At 44.6% G+C, this 17151-nt stretch overlaps 1 long non-coding RNA gene across 1 annotated transcript in view; it reads right to left on the bottom strand.

Moving 5' to 3' along the window:
* Positions 1-829: 829 nt before the first annotated feature.
* LOC115069354 overlaps positions 830-17151 on the bottom strand; it is a 32622-nt gene continuing 16300 nt past the window's right edge. Inside the window, exons 2-4 of the long non-coding RNA XR_003848630.1 lie at positions 4596-4701; positions 1770-1908; positions 830-909 (exon numbers count right to left, since the gene is read on the bottom strand). This is a non-coding gene — a long non-coding RNA (uncharacterized LOC115069354). The remainder of the gene's footprint in view (positions 910-1769; positions 1909-4595; positions 4702-17151) is intronic.

Genomic DNA, 17151 nt, shown 5'->3' with positions numbered 1-17151 from the left:
CTCTATTAAAATTTTAAGTGCCAACGGTTCCTTGAATGATCAATGCAATTGTTGAAAAATCTTTCCTTTCAGAAATAAAAACTTCAGCCAAAAAAAAAAAAAAAAAAAAAAAAGTGCCTGCCACCAAGCCTGACAGCCTGAGTTCGATTCCTGGGACCCACATGGTGGAAGGAGAGAACTGACTCCTACAAGTTGTCCTTGACTTCCACACACACATCATGGCACATGCGCAAAATAAATAAATAAATGTAACAAATATGTAAAGAAATACATAAAAGCAAGCAAAAAACAAACAATGAAAGGGGCTGGAGAGATGGCTCAGTGGTTAAGAATACTGGTTGTTCTTGCAGAAGACCTGGGTTCGAATCCCAGCACCCACATGGCAGCTAACAACTGTCCATAACTCCAGTTCCTGGGGATCTGATGGCCTCTTCTGTCCTTTGCGGGCATTGCATGACACAGGTGCACTTACCTACATGCAGGCAATACCCACATACACATAAAATAAAAATAAAAAATAATAAAATATTTAAAAGAAAACAAAAAAAACAAACAACAAAAATCTGGAAGGCAAAAGCACAGCTCTGATAGGCAACTTCTAGTCCCTCTGGTTTCTTTTACAGCAGGCCTGTCCCTAGCCCATGACACAACTGTTGTTCATCCTATGTCCTGGGGTGAAGGCATGGCATTTATTGGCCTTCGTCACTTTAATGAAAAAGCCCCTACATGGAATAAATACCAACACAGACATTTGCAACTAATTATGGTATTGCTGATCAGTCAAATTTCATTGCAAATTGCATGTTGAAATTGATAGTGTGCAAGTGATGAATCAACTGCTTGTCTGGAAAAGTAACAGTGGCACAACAGGACTAGATTAATAATTCAATTTTGCCTCAGCCAGATACCCTGAAGAGGAGGAAAAAGCAGATTAGCATGACCCGTAGAGTGGTTATGCACTGGAGTAGCTCCTGCCAGTGTGCCTGGCTTCTGAGGGCAGCCCAGCCTGCTGCAGGATCCTCCCTCCCACTTTGAGAGACCGCAGGGCATTGAGTATTCCAGGCTTTAATTCTTGGTTTGTAAAATTGCAGTTTGACTGCTGTTGGGAGGGAGTCAGCCCTCCATCGCCATTCTTTGTTGAGAAGCCCACTCAGGTGTGGTCTTGGGGGACAGACGGCACTCCTGTCCTCCCATTTCTGGTTCCTGGGCTAGGGGGACACAGCCCACCATGAAAGCAGGTATGCAGCTGGGGATGTGACTCAGTTGATAAAGTACTTGCCTAGCATACCCAAAGCTCTGGGCTTGAACCCCAACACTGTATAAAACTGGGTGTAGTGGCACATGCCTGTAATCTTAGCACTCAGGAGGTAGAGGCAGGAGATCAGGAATTCAAGGTCATCTTCATCTATGTAAGTTTTGGGCTAGCCTAGGATACATGTGTCCCTGTCTCAAAAAATAAATGAAAGGCTGGAGAGATAGTTCAGTGGTTAAGTGCACCAGCTGCTCTTGCACAGGACCCAGGTTCAGTTCCCAGCACCAACATGGTGGCTAACAACCGTCTGTAACTCCAGTTCCAGAGGATCTGATGCCCTCTTCTGAGCTTCTCGGGCATTGTACAACATAGGCGCACTTATACACATGCAGGCAATACACTCATACCATAAAATAAAATATTTTTTAAAAAGATGAATACAAACAAATAAACAAAACAAACAGAAGCCAAGTGGGTTCCTTGGGCAGGAGCCAAAGCACCTTGCAGAAGAACCCACCTGACTTTTTATGGATTCCAGAGGGCTACGAAGCCCAGAGCAGAGGTAATTCCAGCTTGGTATGGAGATGGATGGGCAATACCTTCAGGATTGAGCCTTCAGCCATGTCTTCTCAGAATGCATCGCTATGTCCCAGAACCTGGGAAGGAAAGCAGGAGGGAGACATGGCAGGAGGGCCCTACGGGCATCAGTGGACAGGCACCTGTACCTGGGAGGTGAGAGGCACAGCCACAGTGGCCCCCTGTGCCTAGAGCGCTGCACTCTGAGCCTGCTGGGCCAGCCGCGGGAGGAGCCAGTCATGGGCTGCCATGTTGACTGAGTCACTGCCTGCCTTCCAGATGCAGAATGAAGCAAAAACCTTAGTTTTCCTCCTCTAACTTAAGAGTCAAAGCTGGAATGTCTGCAGGAAAGCAGGCCAAATATGGACTGGGGAGAACTGGCAAGCAGAGCCTGATTGTTAGGGGTGGCTGTGAGTCAGCCTCCGGAGACAATAGGAATGGAATTCAGAAAAAGCCTCTGACAGGGAAATGCATTTGGAAGATGCCAGGCGCTGAATGGTGTTTAGAGCCAGGACCCTGGAGGAGGTCATCAGGTAGGGAGGGTAGGTAGAGGCAAGATGTGCAAGGATAGCTTAGAGATGAACATACACCAGCAAGGGGGACAGAGACAGGCCAACTGAGGAGATAAAGGAGATGGGGGTGGGGGGTAAGGAGGGGGTGGGGGGTCCCCACTTGATGCTGAGGAGGAGAGATGAACAACGAACTCTCTCTCCTTTTTTTTTCTGGTCTTTTTGAGACAGGGTCTCCCTGTAGCCCCAGCTGGCCTGGAACTCACTATGTAGACCAGGCTGGCCTTGAACTCAGAGATCTGCCTGCCTCTGCGTCCTGAATGCAGAGATAAACTTTTATATGCTATAGAGATACAAGGCAGGTAAGGTCCAAGGATTGACCACTAATCTTAAAGCTGTAGAGAGAGACTCTTTGATGGCAGTTTGGGGGTAGTGGTGGGGGGTGAAGTGAGTTGAATAAAGGAGAGGAAAGGGAAGAGGGCTTGAAGGTGGCCCAAAGGGTCAATTGCTTCTAGAAGTTATACCACAGAGGGGAGCCGAGAAAGGTTTTTGAGAATATCAGGCCATGAATTTTTCTTTTCAGAGAGAAAAATTGCAGCTTTTTGCATGTTGGTGGAAATAATCACAGAGACAGGGAAGTATGGGTAAGAAGGGGGTGAGAGCTGGCACAGAGCCCTGGAGGGGCAGGTGGGGTTGGCATCTGGTGCACAGCCGGGTGCGGTGGCGAATGCCTGTAATCTCAGCACTTGGGAGGTGGAAGCAGGAGAATCAGGAGTTCAAGGTCAGCCTTGGCTACCTAGCAAATTCAAGGCCAGCCTGGGCTACATGAGACCCTGCCACAAAAAAAAAAAAAAAAAAAAAAGAGAGAAAGAGAAAAGAGAAAAGAAATGGGGCTGCCCTGCCATGGGACAAGGGCCGGGTGCTGTCTCAGTGGGAGGAAAGGCAGAGCGGATGGGCACAGATGCAGGTGGGTGGGCAATGGCAGAGCCAGCGCAACTTCTGTGCCGAGGGCTTCTATTTTCTTAGCAAAATCGGAAGAGGTTGTCAGCTGAGAGTGAGGTGGAGGAGGAGGTGTGAAGCAATCGTCTAGGAGAGCGGGTGTGAATAGACTTGGAGATGGAGCACGGTGCCTGGGCAGCTTCTACCACTCATGGAGGGTTGTGGTCGGTGAGTAAGACCAGGCCTGAGCCCACAACTTGGTGGTAGAGAGCATGCTTAGCGTGCACGAGGCTTTGATCCCTAGCATTGCAGAATAAATCAAAGAACTGATGAATCAGCTCAGCGAGTTATAGTTTACCCTCAGTCCTCATCAGCCTGTGGGTCCCATGTGTATCCCCAGGTTGTGGCTTTGTCAGGTGACAATACTGTAGTATTATAGTATATTAGTATATATTATTATAAAATATAGAGTAGCAAGACCAAAAGGTGATGGTGAGACAAGGTCTCCAGGCTGGGTCAGGAGTGAAGTGGGATGCTAGACAGATAACGGTGATCTGATATTTGTTCAGATCAATGGGTCTTAGGATGAAGTGTTGGGTTCTAGGTACTGTGATGGTGAGCTGCAGAGAAAGGCAGTGTCTATGGGAGAGTGGGATGCATGAAGCTGAGATGTGGAAGAGTCACAGTGACAGAAAACCAACCTTTAGAATCCTGGCTACAGGAGGGGAGGCTGAGCCAGTGTGGAGGCCTGATCTTGAATAGGTCAAGGGCTCAGAGACATGGTTGTGTTCTAGAATGCTGGAATCAAAAGCTACAACAGGAGCCAGGTGTGGTGGTGCATGCCTGTAATCCCAGGAGGCCTAGGGTTTCAAAGTTAGCCTCAGCTGCAGAAAGAGTTTGAGGCCAGCCTGGGCTATAAGAGACACCAGCTCAGTAACAACAATAAAAATTGAGTTATTATATATCCCCAGCCCCAGTCATTAGTATTTATATTTATTGACTTTTTATTTTATGTGTATGAGTGTCTTGCCTGTATGTATGTAATGCATCGTGTGTGTGCAATACCCACAGAGGCCAGAAGAGGGTGTCAGATCCCCTGGAACTGGAGTTACAGAGAGTTGTTAGCCTCCATGTGGGTGCTAGGAACGAAACCCTGGTCCTCTGCAAGAGCAGCCAGTGCTCAGTGTTCATAACTGCTGAGCCATTTCTCCAGTCCCATATTTTTAATTAAGTGTGTGTATGTGTGTGAGCATAGGTGTGCTCATACCCACAGTGCACATATGGAGGTCAGAGGAGAACTTTCAAGAGTTGGTTCTTACCTTCCACATTGTTTTTGAGGCAGGGTCTCTCTCTGGTCTGGGTACCCCAGCCTAGCTGTTGAACAAGCTTCTTGCAGATCTCATTGGTATCTCTAAGGAGGATACACTGGAAGTAACATAAAAACAATGAGCTGGGCTTGGAGGCTTAATCCTATAATCGCAGCATTTGGGAGTCCGAGGCAGGAGGATCTCAAGCCAGGTTGGGCTATGTAATGGGGACGATGACTCAAATAAAAAAATAAAAGCAAAATCTCACAACAATCTCTGGAAAACCCCCCACAAGGGTGACCCTCCCCATCTCTAGACCCAAGGGACACATAGACTAACCAGAGGGGACACACATGTTCTTAGAGATTGTGGAGGGAGGCAGTTTTCCATTTCACAAGGAAGTGATGGGGACACTCAGAAATGTTGAGAATATGGGTGTGGGGTTCATCTGAGGCCATGGGGTTCATTTAGAGACCTGTGAGAATTTCTGAAATGGCGGATGAAGGGGGATGAAGTCAGAGAAAGGTGGTGAGTCCCTAGGTTGAGAGAAGCCCGAGATTTCTGAGCCTCTTATGAGGGTGGATAGGAACCAGGACACCTGGCCTGATGAGCAAGGCACAGGATGGGGGCTGGGCAGAGGAAAGGAGAGATGGTTCCTCCTAACAGTGCTGTGGGTCTGAGGAGACGGTGACTCTGGCTCCTTCTTACTGCCTGGTAGGGATTTTTTGGTGCTAGGGATGAACCCAGGGCCTTGGCCATACCAAGCCTGTGTTCTACTCTTGAGCTCTTCACAGAACTGACACTAGGGCACAGATGCCACAATGAGAGAAAAATTTCCAGAAATAGACTTAGCTACGGCACAATACCGTATCTGTATATCTGTAATGATAAAGGTGGCTCTCAAGATAATAGGAGGAAGAAGTATAATTTGGGCTGGGGCTGGAGAGATGGGTCAGTGGTTAGGTCACTTGCTGTTCTTCCAGAGGACCCGGTTCAATTCCCAGCACCCACATGGTGGCTAACAATTCTCTGTAACTCCAGTACCAGGGACTATGACCCATCTTCTGACCTCTTCGGGCATTGCATGACAGGGGTGCACTTACATACATGCAGGCAAAACACTTATAACACGTAAATATATTTTATTTTTATTTTATGTGTATGAGTGTATTGCATTGCATGTATGTGAGTGCACCCATGTCATGCAATGCTTCAGAGGTCAGAAGAGGGTGTTGGATTCCCCTGGAACTGGAGTTAGGACGGTTCGTAGCCACCATGTAGGTTCTGGGACTCGAACTTGGGTCCTCTGCAAGAGCAGTCAGTGCTCTTAACCGCTGAGCCATCTCTCCAGCCCATAAAAAATATTTTTAAAAAAGTACAGTTTGAGGCCATGGGTGAGGGTGGGGCACAATTAACCAGTTGTGGAGTAAAATAAATTCAGATCTTCAGAACTTGTGCAAAAATGAATTCAAGTAGATTAATTCAGCTGTGGTGGCATTCACCTTTAATCCTAGCACTTGGGAGGCAGAGAGACAATGAAAGCTCTGTGAGTTCAAGGCCAGCATGTCTACATAGTTCCAGACCAGCCAGGACTACACAGTGAGACCTGGTCTCAAAAAACCAAAACAAAACAAAACAAAAAAAAAGATCAATCTCTACCACATCTTTAAATTCAGTACTCCAGAGGCTAAGACTGGTTGCTGTCTGTGAGTTCAAGATTAGCCTGGTCTACACAAGGAGTTCTAGGCCACCCAGGGCTACATAGTGAGACTTTGTCTTAAAAACAAACAAAAAGTAATAACTGGCTGAAGAGATGGCTCAGCAGTTAAGAGCACTTACTGCTCTTGAAGAGGATGGGGATTCAGTTCCCAGCACCCACATGGCAGCTAACTCTCTATAACTCTAGTTCCAGGGGAACCAATGCCCTCTTCTGGCCTCTGGGAGCACTGCACACACATGCTGGCAAAACACACAAAATACAAATAAATTTTAAAAATTTAAAAAGTAGTAATAGCCGGGCATGGTAGCACATGCTTTTAGTTCCAGCACTTGGGAGGCAGAGGCAGGCGGATCTTTGTGAGTTCAAGGCCAGCACCAGGGAGGCAGAGGCAGGTGGATCTGTGAGTGCAAGTGGGTTCAAGGCCAGCCTGGTCTACATAGCGAGTTCCAGGCCAGCTGGGGCTACAGGGAGACCCTGTCTCAATCTTTACAGTTGAATGAGTCCTTTGGGTATACACCAAGGAGTGGTAGCCCCCCCCCAAAAAAGAGGGTTTTTGTTAGTTTTTTTTTTTTTTTTTTTTTTTTAAAAAAAAAAAAAAAACATTCTTGGACTAGAGAGATGGCTTAGCAGTTAAGAGTGCTTGTTGCTCTTGCAGAGGCTCAAGTTCAATTCCCAGCACCCGGGTCACAACCTCCTGTAACTCTAGCTCCAGGGAGGATACAACACCCTCTTTTGGCCTCTTAGGGCAACTGCACTTACATGCAAATACCCCCATACAGATACACACATACACATATAATTACAAATAAAAAAAATGAATCTTAAAAAAGACAGTCTTTTTCTTTAAAAAATCATTGTTTTCTTTTGTTTTGGTTTGGTTTGGTTTGGTTTTTGAGGCAGGGTCTGTCTCACTATGTAGCCCCAGCTAGCCTGGAACTCACTATGTAGACCATCCCAGGCTGGCCTCAATCTCATTGACTGAGGCCAGAGGCCTGCCTCTGCCTCCCAAGTGCTGGGATTAAAGGTGAATTGCACCACACCTAGCTATTTTATTTTCAATTAAGTGTATGTGTCTGTGTTTTGTGTGGTTATATGCACATGAGTGCAGGTGTTCAAGGAGGCTAGAAGGGGGCATTGGATCCCCTGGAGCTGGAGTTACAGGTGGTTGTGAGCCCCCTGACATGGGCACTGAGAATCCAACTCAGGTCCTCTACAAGAGCAGTAAGCACTCTTAACCACTGAGCCATCTCTCCAGCCCCTAAAGACAGTCTTTATAAGATTAAGGAGTTTCTTTCCATTTCTTGTTTGGCAAAAGAGATTTTAAATTACTCATCCATTTAATCCAATCACTTTTGAGTTGTACCTAGTGGTTTTTCTGTATCCATTAAGATAACCAGCTAAACTTTCTCCTTTTGAAGTATGTTGTGATAAATTACATTAACTGGTGTTTGAATGTTAACCAAATGCTACATTCCTAGAGTTTACCACAACTTGGAGGTCAAATGTCTCATTTCTTTTATAGCTGGCCAAATTCCACTCATCACATCATTTAGTGTTTTGAGAAATGAGATTGACTTTAATTCTCCCTTATTGATCTTCAGATCTGGATCAGAATCATGTTGACTTGACGAAGTAAGAACTGTTCCCCAGGTGGAAACTCGTAAGCTTACAGGACAATTGTGCATTATTGGTATATGTTTCCCTTGAATGTTCAACATAACTAGAAGATAAAGCTATCTTGAATTTTTAGTTTTCTCTCTGGGAAAACTTTTAAAAAATACAGGGTCTCATGTAGCCAAGGTTGTCCTTGAACTTACTATGTAGCCAAGGATAACCTTAAACTTCTGATCCTCCTGTCTCCAACTCTGGAGTGCTGAGATAACACCACTATGCTTGGTTTATGCAGTGCTGGGAGCAAACCTGGGCTCCCTTGCATACCAGGCAAGCATTCTGCCAACTTAGAGATTTCTTCACCCTTATTATTTATTTATTTATTTATTTATTCATTTATTTATTGAGACAAGGTGTCACTATGTACCCCCAGCTAGCCTGGAACATATTATATAGACCAGACTGGCCTCCAATTCGTAAAGATCTGCCTGCTTCTGTCTCTCAAATGCTGGTATTAAAGAAGTGCACTATCACACCTGGATTTTTCTTTTTGAGACAGGGTCTTCCTGTAGCCCCAGCTGGTCTGGAACTTGCTATATAGACCAGGCTGTCCTTGAACTCACAGAGATCCGCCTGCCTCTGCCTCCCAAGTGCTGGGATTAGAGGCGTGTGCCACCACGCCCAGCTACTGGACTTTTCTTGTCTCTTTTCCCTTCCCTCTTCCTTCCTTCCTTTTCTTTGGTTTGGGACAGGGTCTCATGTAGCAAACTTGCTATGTATGTAGCTGAGACTGGGCTTGAATTAAAAAAAACTTTTAAAAAAATGTGTTTTTTTTGGTCTTTTTGAGACAGGGTCTCCCTGTAGCCCAGCTGTCCTAGAACTCACTATGTAGACCAGGCTGGCCTTGAACTCATAGAGATCCACCTGCCTCTGCCTCCCAAGTGCTGGTATTAATGGCATGCACCACCATGCCCAGCTCTAAAAAATTTTATTGTGTATGCACATGTAGATGCACCATGGCACATGTGCTCCGGCATGCATGTGAGGTCAGAAGAAACAACTTGTGGGAGTTGGTTCTCTTTCCATAATATTGATCCAGCGACTGAACTCAGGTCTTGGTCTTGGTGACAAGCTCCTTTACCTGTTGACCCTACATCTTGCAGGCCCTGTCCTTCCATTTTTATCCTTGTGCCTTCATCTCCCAAGTGCATGTGTGAACCACCGCACCCAACTGTAGGTGCATAATTGTACTCTTTAAGACTTATAGGACTATTGTGGTTTTCCATTTCTTCATGAGTCATTTGATAAATCATTGTTTCCAGGAAGTTTTTCATTTCATTGAAGCCCTTTATATTTATTGGCATTAAGTTGTTCATAATATCCTCTTAGTGTCTTTATTTACATATATGTGTGTGGTATATGTATGTGCATGTTTGTGTGCAGGTGCATATGTGTGTACACGCATGTGGAGACTAGAGGTGACACGGGGATTCTTCCTTTCAACTGACTTGTTTTAGATTCTTTGATATAGAATCTTTCTAAACAATCCTGACCGGACTAGTATTCACCATGAGGCCTGGGGTGGCCTTAAAATTGTAGCAATCTTCCTGTCTCAGTGCTGGGATTACATGTGTAGGACACCACGTCTGGCATGAATTTTGTTTTGTTTTTGTGTTTTTGAGACAGGGTGTCATCTCATTATGTTGCTCCAACTGGCCTGGAACTCCCTATTAGACCAGGCTGGCCTTGATCTCAGAGTTCTATCTGCCTCTGCCTCCTGAGTGCTGGGATTAAAGGTATATACCACCATGCCTGGCTCTGGCACAATTTTTAAAAAAATATATTTTATTTATTATTTTTATTTTGTGTATGAGTATTATACCTGCATGTATATAAGTGCGCCCATGTCATGCAATGCCTGCGGAGGTCAGAAGAGGGTGTCAGATTCCCCTGAAACTGGAGTTAAGGATGGTTGTTAGCTGCCATGTGGGTGCTGGAAATCAAACCCAGGTCCTCTGCAAGTGCAGCCAATGCTCTTAATTAACCACTGAGCAATCTCTCCAGCCCCTCTGGCACAAATTTTTATTTGTAATATTTCTACTGTTCCTCAGTTAATCTGATGAATTTGACAAGTTCATTTTGGATACTTTGGATGTAGGCCATTTACTAACTATAAATATTCCTTCTTTCTCTGTATCTGTATTTTTTCTTTTTTTTGAGACAGGGTCTCTTGTAGACCAGGGTAGCCTGGAATTCATTATGTTTCCGGGTGTGATCTGGAACTTCTTTCTGGTCCGCCTTCCTCCTCTTGGGCCACAGGCGCACACTACTTCACTCAGCGTTATGGCATTCTTTTAAGCCATCTCTCCAGCCTCTTATTTGTTTGTTTTAAATGGTGCTAGGGATTAGGTCTAGGGCCTCCTGTGTGACAAACAAATACTCTACCACTGAGCTATACTTTTAGCCCTCCTACAATATTTTCTAAAGACTTTACTTTTTTGTGTGCCTTTTCTGGTAAAGATTTTTTTCAATATAATACCTCATAGTGTTGCTGAAACTAGGAAGCAAGTGGCCATGTACTTTGTGGGTGTGTGGGGGGTGGGTATACGTAGATGTCCATGTAGGGGTGTAGGGGTGCAGGAGTGCCGGAGTCCAAGGAGAACCCTGGGTGTCTCCTCTGTCATGCTCTACTTTTTCCTTGAGTTATGGTTTCTCACTTTGCTCATTAGTTTCTTCTGTCAACTTGACACAAACTAAAATCACCTGGGAAGAGGACACCTCAACCAAGGAATTTCCTTCATCTGATTGGCCTATGGGCACGTCTATGAGGTTTTTCTTAATTGTTGATTGACATAGGAGGGCTCGGCCCACTACAAGTGGTGCCATCCCTGGACAGGTGGCATAAGCTAAGGCTTCGTGGTGGTGCACACCTTTAATACCAGCACTTGGGAGGAAGAAGCAGGTGGATTTTTGTGGGTTCCTGGCCAGCCTGGTCTATGTAGAGAGTTGCAGGCCAGTGAGTGCTACACAGGGAAACCCTATCTCAAGGGAAACAAGCCAGTAGACAGCATTCCTCCATGGTGTCTCCTTCAAGCTCCTGTCTCCAGGCTCTTGCTTAGCTCCTGTCCTAATTTTCCTCAAAGATGGGTGTGTTTTAGAAGTGTAAGATGAAATAAACTCTTTCCTCCGAAAGTTGCTTTTTCGTCATTTTTCCTTTACCCCAACAGAAAGTAACTACTACCCTCACTAAACCCAGCACTCACTGTTTTTTGGCTAGGCTGGCAGCCAGCAAGCCCCAGCAATCCATCTATTGTTGACCACTGCCTGTCCTCTCAGCGCTGAGACTACAGGCACCTTGGGCTGTGCACAGGGCCACACCTGACTTTCACATGGGTGCTGGGAATCAAGCTCATGCTTATGCATCAAGCACTCTTACCCACTGAGCCATCTCCCCAGCCCTTGAAGAATCTTACAAATGTTGATACCTCCCATTTGCCCTAATCATTCACTTCTAGGAATCAATCTTAAAGCAAAGAATCTCAGAAAATAATGAGTCTCTTCTGAGAAACAATTGAAAGGATATTCATTAAAGCATAATATGTAATAAGCATTAAGCATAATATGTAATAATAAAAATTTTTCAGATGAGTTAGATATACAACAAAATAAGATATATCCAATGAAATACCCCATAACTATTGAAAAATCACTACGTGATCCTGAGATGTACACATAAAGCCTTAACTATTATTTTACTTTACCACAAGGAAATATGTACATATTTTGATTTTAAAACCTCATAAAATATTTTCAAATCACACATTTAAACATCTCTAAATCACAAAGTAGTGCTCACAAAGTATAATTTTTATCGAAGTGAGATTCATATAACATGAAACTAATTTAGTTTTCAAGTATTTTTCTGAGGATTTAAAAAAGCTATTACATTTATTTGTCTGAGGGGGGGTGCTTGTGTGCATGTGGTGGTCAGAGGACAACTTTCAGAAGCCCCACCACGTGGGTCCCAGGGATCAAACTCAGGTTATTAGGTTTGGCAGCAAGTGTCTTTACCCACTGAGCCATCTCAATGCCCCTTGTGGAGGATTTTAATCTCTATTTTGTTATGAGATATTGATCTATAGATTCTTTTTTGTGTGATTTTCTTATCTGACTTGAAACCAAGATAATACCTTTCAAGCAGTGATCCTTTATCTCATTTTATTAATTTATTTAGATACGGTCTCCTGAATCCCAGGCTGGCCTTGAACTTGCTATATAGGCAAGGATGACCTTAAACTCCTGCCTCTGCCTCCCCTGTGCTGGAATTACAGGTGTGCATCATGACACCTAGTTTATGAGGTTCTAGGGATGGAACCCAGGGCTTTGTGCATGCTATGGAAATATTCTACCAGCTGGGCTACATTCCTATTCCCTCCAGATAAACTTTAAAATGAATAATTCATGCAATCTCAGCACTTGGAGAAGCTGAGGCAGGAGTATCACAAGTTCAAGACCAGCTTTGATTACATAGCTAAACCCTGTTTATTTATTTATTTATTTTTAATTTTATTTATCATTTTTATTTTATGTGTATGCATGCATTGCCTGCATGTAGATAGTTGCAGTCACCACCAGTGGCAGCTGCTCCTCCATTCTCATGGGTGTTGAGAGCTGCCATGTGGGTGCTGGGATTCGAACCCGGGTCTTCTGCAAGAACAGCCAGTGTTCTTAACTGCTGAGCCATCTCTCCAGCCCCTGTTTATTTATTTTTTAAAAATATTTTTATTTATTATTTTTTAATTTTATGTGTATGAGTATATTGCCTGCATGTATATAAGTGCACCTGTGTTGTGTAATGTCCTCAGAGGTCAGAAGAGGGTGTTGGATTCCCTGGAACTGGAGTTGTGGGCAGTTGTTAGCCCACAGAAATAAGACCTCAACTATTTTTCTGAGAAAGGTGTTTGCTTTCTATTGTTGTAATAAAACACTGACCAAAACCAACTTGGGGAGGAAAGGGTTTATGTCACCCTCAGCTTACAGTTCATGAAGGAGGCAAAAGATCAGGGCAGGAACCAAAGTACAGACCATGGAGGAGTGGTCCTTACTGGCTTGTCCCCCTGGCCTGTGCTCAGCCTGCTTTCTTATACAACCCAGGACTGCCTGCCCAGGGGTGGCACCACCCACAGTAGGCTGGGCCCTCCCACATCACTTAACAATCAAGAAAATGCCCCACAGACGTGGCCTCAGTCCAGCTCAATGAAGGAAATTCCTCAATTGAGGTTCCCTCTACCCAGGTGTGACAAGTTGACAACTGAAGCTATTCAGCACAACTGACCCCTTGTCAACTAGATACACAAACACACATCACTATTAAACACAACCTTTCCATTACTTAACTCCAAGATCTCATATTAATATTAATGTTACATTATAAAATATAGTGCATCTTTAAAAGTCCCATAGTCTTTGAAAATTCAAACACTTTGAAAGTTCAATGTCTCTTTAAAAGTCTTTTAACTGTGGGCTCCTATAAAACAAGTTAAATACTGTCTTATTTCAATAGGGAGGAACTGGGCACACTTAAGTAAAACCAAAGTCCAGCAAAGTAGTTCAATGTTGGACATCTAGGATTCACTCACAATCTCCTGGGCTCCAAAGGGCTTGGGCAGTGACACTTCTCCGGCTCTGCTGTCCATAGCACTCAAAGCTTGTCTTGAAGACTCAGTTGGTTCCACTCCACACTTGCCACTGTCCTTGGTGGTAGTCTCATGATCCTGGCATCACTAATATGCTGGGATCTCTACTGAAACTGAGACTGCACTTTCAACAGTGGGCTGTCCTGGCCTCTCAAGGTGCTAAGCTTCATTTTCTCCATGACCCCTTCAATCCTGGGAGTCTTCACTGTAACTGAGACTGTGCCTTCACCAATGGCCTTTCCTGGCCTCTTACAATGCCAAGTCTCAGCTGCTTTCCATGACCCCTTTATGCCTTCAAAACCTGTTCCATGTAGGAAACACTTACATATTACCAAGTCCTACTCCCAGCTTGAGTTGGAGTCTCAGGCCCTCTCTGGACCACAGCTTCTGTGTGCTCACCCTGAGGAAATATTTCCCAGAAGATGCACCTTGATGATGCTGCTCTCTTGTTACTCACAGCTGATTTTTTCAGCCCCAGCTGACCAGCATTGGTTATCCCAGTAAAGCACAAAAGGTTTCACTTCCAAAAATTCTTAATTCAAATTGTATCACACAAAGAGCCCTGATAGGGTCTTCACTTCCCTTTGAAGCTTCACAAGCCAGGCCTCCACCATCTATAACTCTTTCAACACTCTTTCAAGTTTTTACAAAACAGATCACGGAGCTCCAAGTACTTTTCCAATCCAAAGCTCTAAAAACTTCTACAATCCTCCCAGACACATATGGTCAGGTCCATCTCAGTAGTACCCCACTCTTGGTACCAATTTCTGTCTTAGCTGATTTTCTATTGCTGCGATAAACACTCACTGACCAAAGTCAATTTGGGGAAGAAAGGGTTTATCTCACCCTCTGCTTATAGTTCATCATGGAGGGAAGATAAGGCACAGGGCAAGAGCTCAGGGCAGGAACCAATGTACAGACCATGAAGGAGTAGAGTGGTGCTTACTGGCTTGCCTCCCTGGTCTGTGCTTAGCCTGCTTTTTTGGGTCTTATTGAGACAGGGTCTCCCTGTAGCCCCAGCTGGCCTGGAACTCACTACGTAGACCAACTTGGTCCTGAACTCACAGAGATCCACCTGCTTCTGCCTCATGAGTGCTGGGCAGCCTGCTTTCTTATATACAACCCAGGATCACCTGCCCAGGGGTAGCACCACCTGAAGTGGACTGGGCCCTCCCATACCACTCAACAATCAAGAAAACACCACGGAGACATGGCCACAGTCCCACTCAGTAGAAGCAGTTCCTCATTTGTGGTTCCCACTACTCAGGTGTGTCAAGTTGACAATGGAAGCTATCCAGCACAGGTACCGTATCAGCATTCTCTAGAAGAACAGAACTGACAGAACAAATATATATTGTTAGATTGGCTTGCACAATGCAGGCTGAGTAGAACAACAGATCTCTATACCGGAGAGGCTAAAATTCTAGTAGCTGCAGTCCATGAGGCTGGATGCCTCAGCATTCTCAATCTGATGTGGAAGGCCTGGGGGATCCCTGGAAAGCCAATGGTCTACAGTCCATGGTGGAAGGCTGAGAAGCTGGGTTCTGATGTCAGCAAAGGATGGCAGGAGCAGCAACAGAGCAGATGCACTCATCAGCAAAGAGTGAAGGTGGGCAGGCAAAAGGAGCACTGTGCTTCCCTAGACCTCTTTGAATCTGGGGTGCTACTAGCAGGTGCCACCCACTCTAGAGAGGGTCCTTATCTCTGTTAGTCCTTCCAGGAATATTCCCATAGAAACACCCAGAGGTATGTCTCTTAGTTGATCCCAGATCCAATCAAGTTGATAACCAAGATTAGCCATCGTAGTTGTCAAGGTGGTGGGGGTGAGATAGTGCTGGATGTTCGTATGCAAAAGAAGGAAATTAGACCCTGTGTGCTGGTTAGTTTTTATTGTCAACTTGACACAACTTTGAGTCACCTGGGAAGAGGGAACATCAATTGAAGAATTTCCATCATCAGATTGACCTGTGAGCATGTCTGTGAGAGATTGTTTTGAGTGACGATTGATGAAGGAGGGCCCAGCTCACTGTGGGTGGCACCATCTCTAGGCAGGTAAGCCTGGGTTGTATAAGAAAGTTATCTTGGGGCTGGAGAGATAGCTCAGCGGTTAAGAGCATAGCTTGCTTTTAAGGAGGACCCAGGTTCAAATCCCAGCACCCACATGGTGGCTAACAACTGACTGTAATTCCTATTCCAAAGGATCTGAGGCCCTCTTGTGACTTCTGCACAGCACAGGTGCACTTACACACATGCAAGAAATACACTCTTACACATAAAATAAAAATAATAAGTAAAATTTTTGAAAAAGAAAGGAATCTCAGCATGAGGAACTGAGTGAGCCAGGAAATTTCCCTTTCAGTTCCTGCTTTGGTTTCTGCTTGATCCTTGTTCTGATGTCCTCAGTGATGGATTGGGATCTGAAAGCCTAAGGAGAAATAAACCCTTTCTTTCCCAAGTTGCTTTTGGTCATGGTGTTAGAACAGAAATTGGCACAAGGGAAGTGAGGTGTTGTGAAGGACCTGACCATGTTGTTTTGGGGAGGACTGTGGAAGCACTGAGGACTTTGAGCTGGGACAGTCATTAAGTGTTCAGTGCTTAATGGGCCATTTTGAGGGGGCATGGAAGATAAGAATGTTGGCAGAGATGCAGACAGTGGAGGTCTCGCTTGGGAATTTTCAAAGGGAAGTAAAGACTTTATCAGAGCCATTTTTTTTTTTTGGCTTCTTGATAGTTTATTAGTTTTCTGAAGGTGTGCTTCTCCAGGGTAAGGAAAGATACATAAAAGGGGCCTGGGGTACAGTGTTCACTTCCCTGCACCTGATCTCTGAGCAGTTGCCCACTTCATTAGCCTCACAAGACAGCACCATCAAGGGCCCTTGTCTAAATTAAGCCTCCTCCTCCTCCTCCTCCTTCTTCTTTTTTTTTTTTTTAAAATCTTTTTCAGACAGGGTTTCCCTGTAGCCCCAGTTGGACTGGAACTCACTATGTAGATCAGATTGGCCTCACAGAGATCCACCTGCCTCAGTCTCCCAAGTGCTGGGATTAAAGGCGTGCGCCAATGCACCCACTTTCTCCTCATCCTTGTAACCATCACTGTCATTTTATTCATGAATCTTTGAACCCACAGATAATAGGGAGAATGGTCTCAGGACCACCTGGCAATCTTCTGTGGGGCCAGATGCTGTTGGCATTTCCATTCCTCTATGACTTTGTGGTAATATATTATGGTGAATTACAGAGGTCCCAGCATTTCACAATAAGTACCCATGTTCATCTCCACAAGAATAATAAGGGTCACACTTGAAGCACCCAACTGACCTTACACTAGCTCCAGAACCTTCTCTAGCACTCAGTCCACATCTCAATCTTCTTATTCTTCACTACTATCTTTTTTAAAATTAGTTATTTAATAACCATATAATTAGAAGAAGTATTTCATTACAACAGCATTGACATAGTCAATAACAATTTCCAGAGCTAAGATGCATCTCTTTCAAAATTGGCTGTAAATTTTTAGGTTCACAGTTGAATTAATACAGTT

This window comes from Nannospalax galili, unplaced genomic scaffold (genome assembly GCF_000622305.1).
Source record: "Nannospalax galili isolate Female #2095 unplaced genomic scaffold, S.galili_v1.0 scaffold970, whole genome shotgun sequence".
NCBI lineage: Eukaryota > Metazoa > Chordata > Mammalia > Rodentia > Spalacidae > Nannospalax > Nannospalax galili.
Note: the sequence above shows the minus strand (reverse complement) of the source record. Positions and strands in the feature narration are given on the sequence as shown.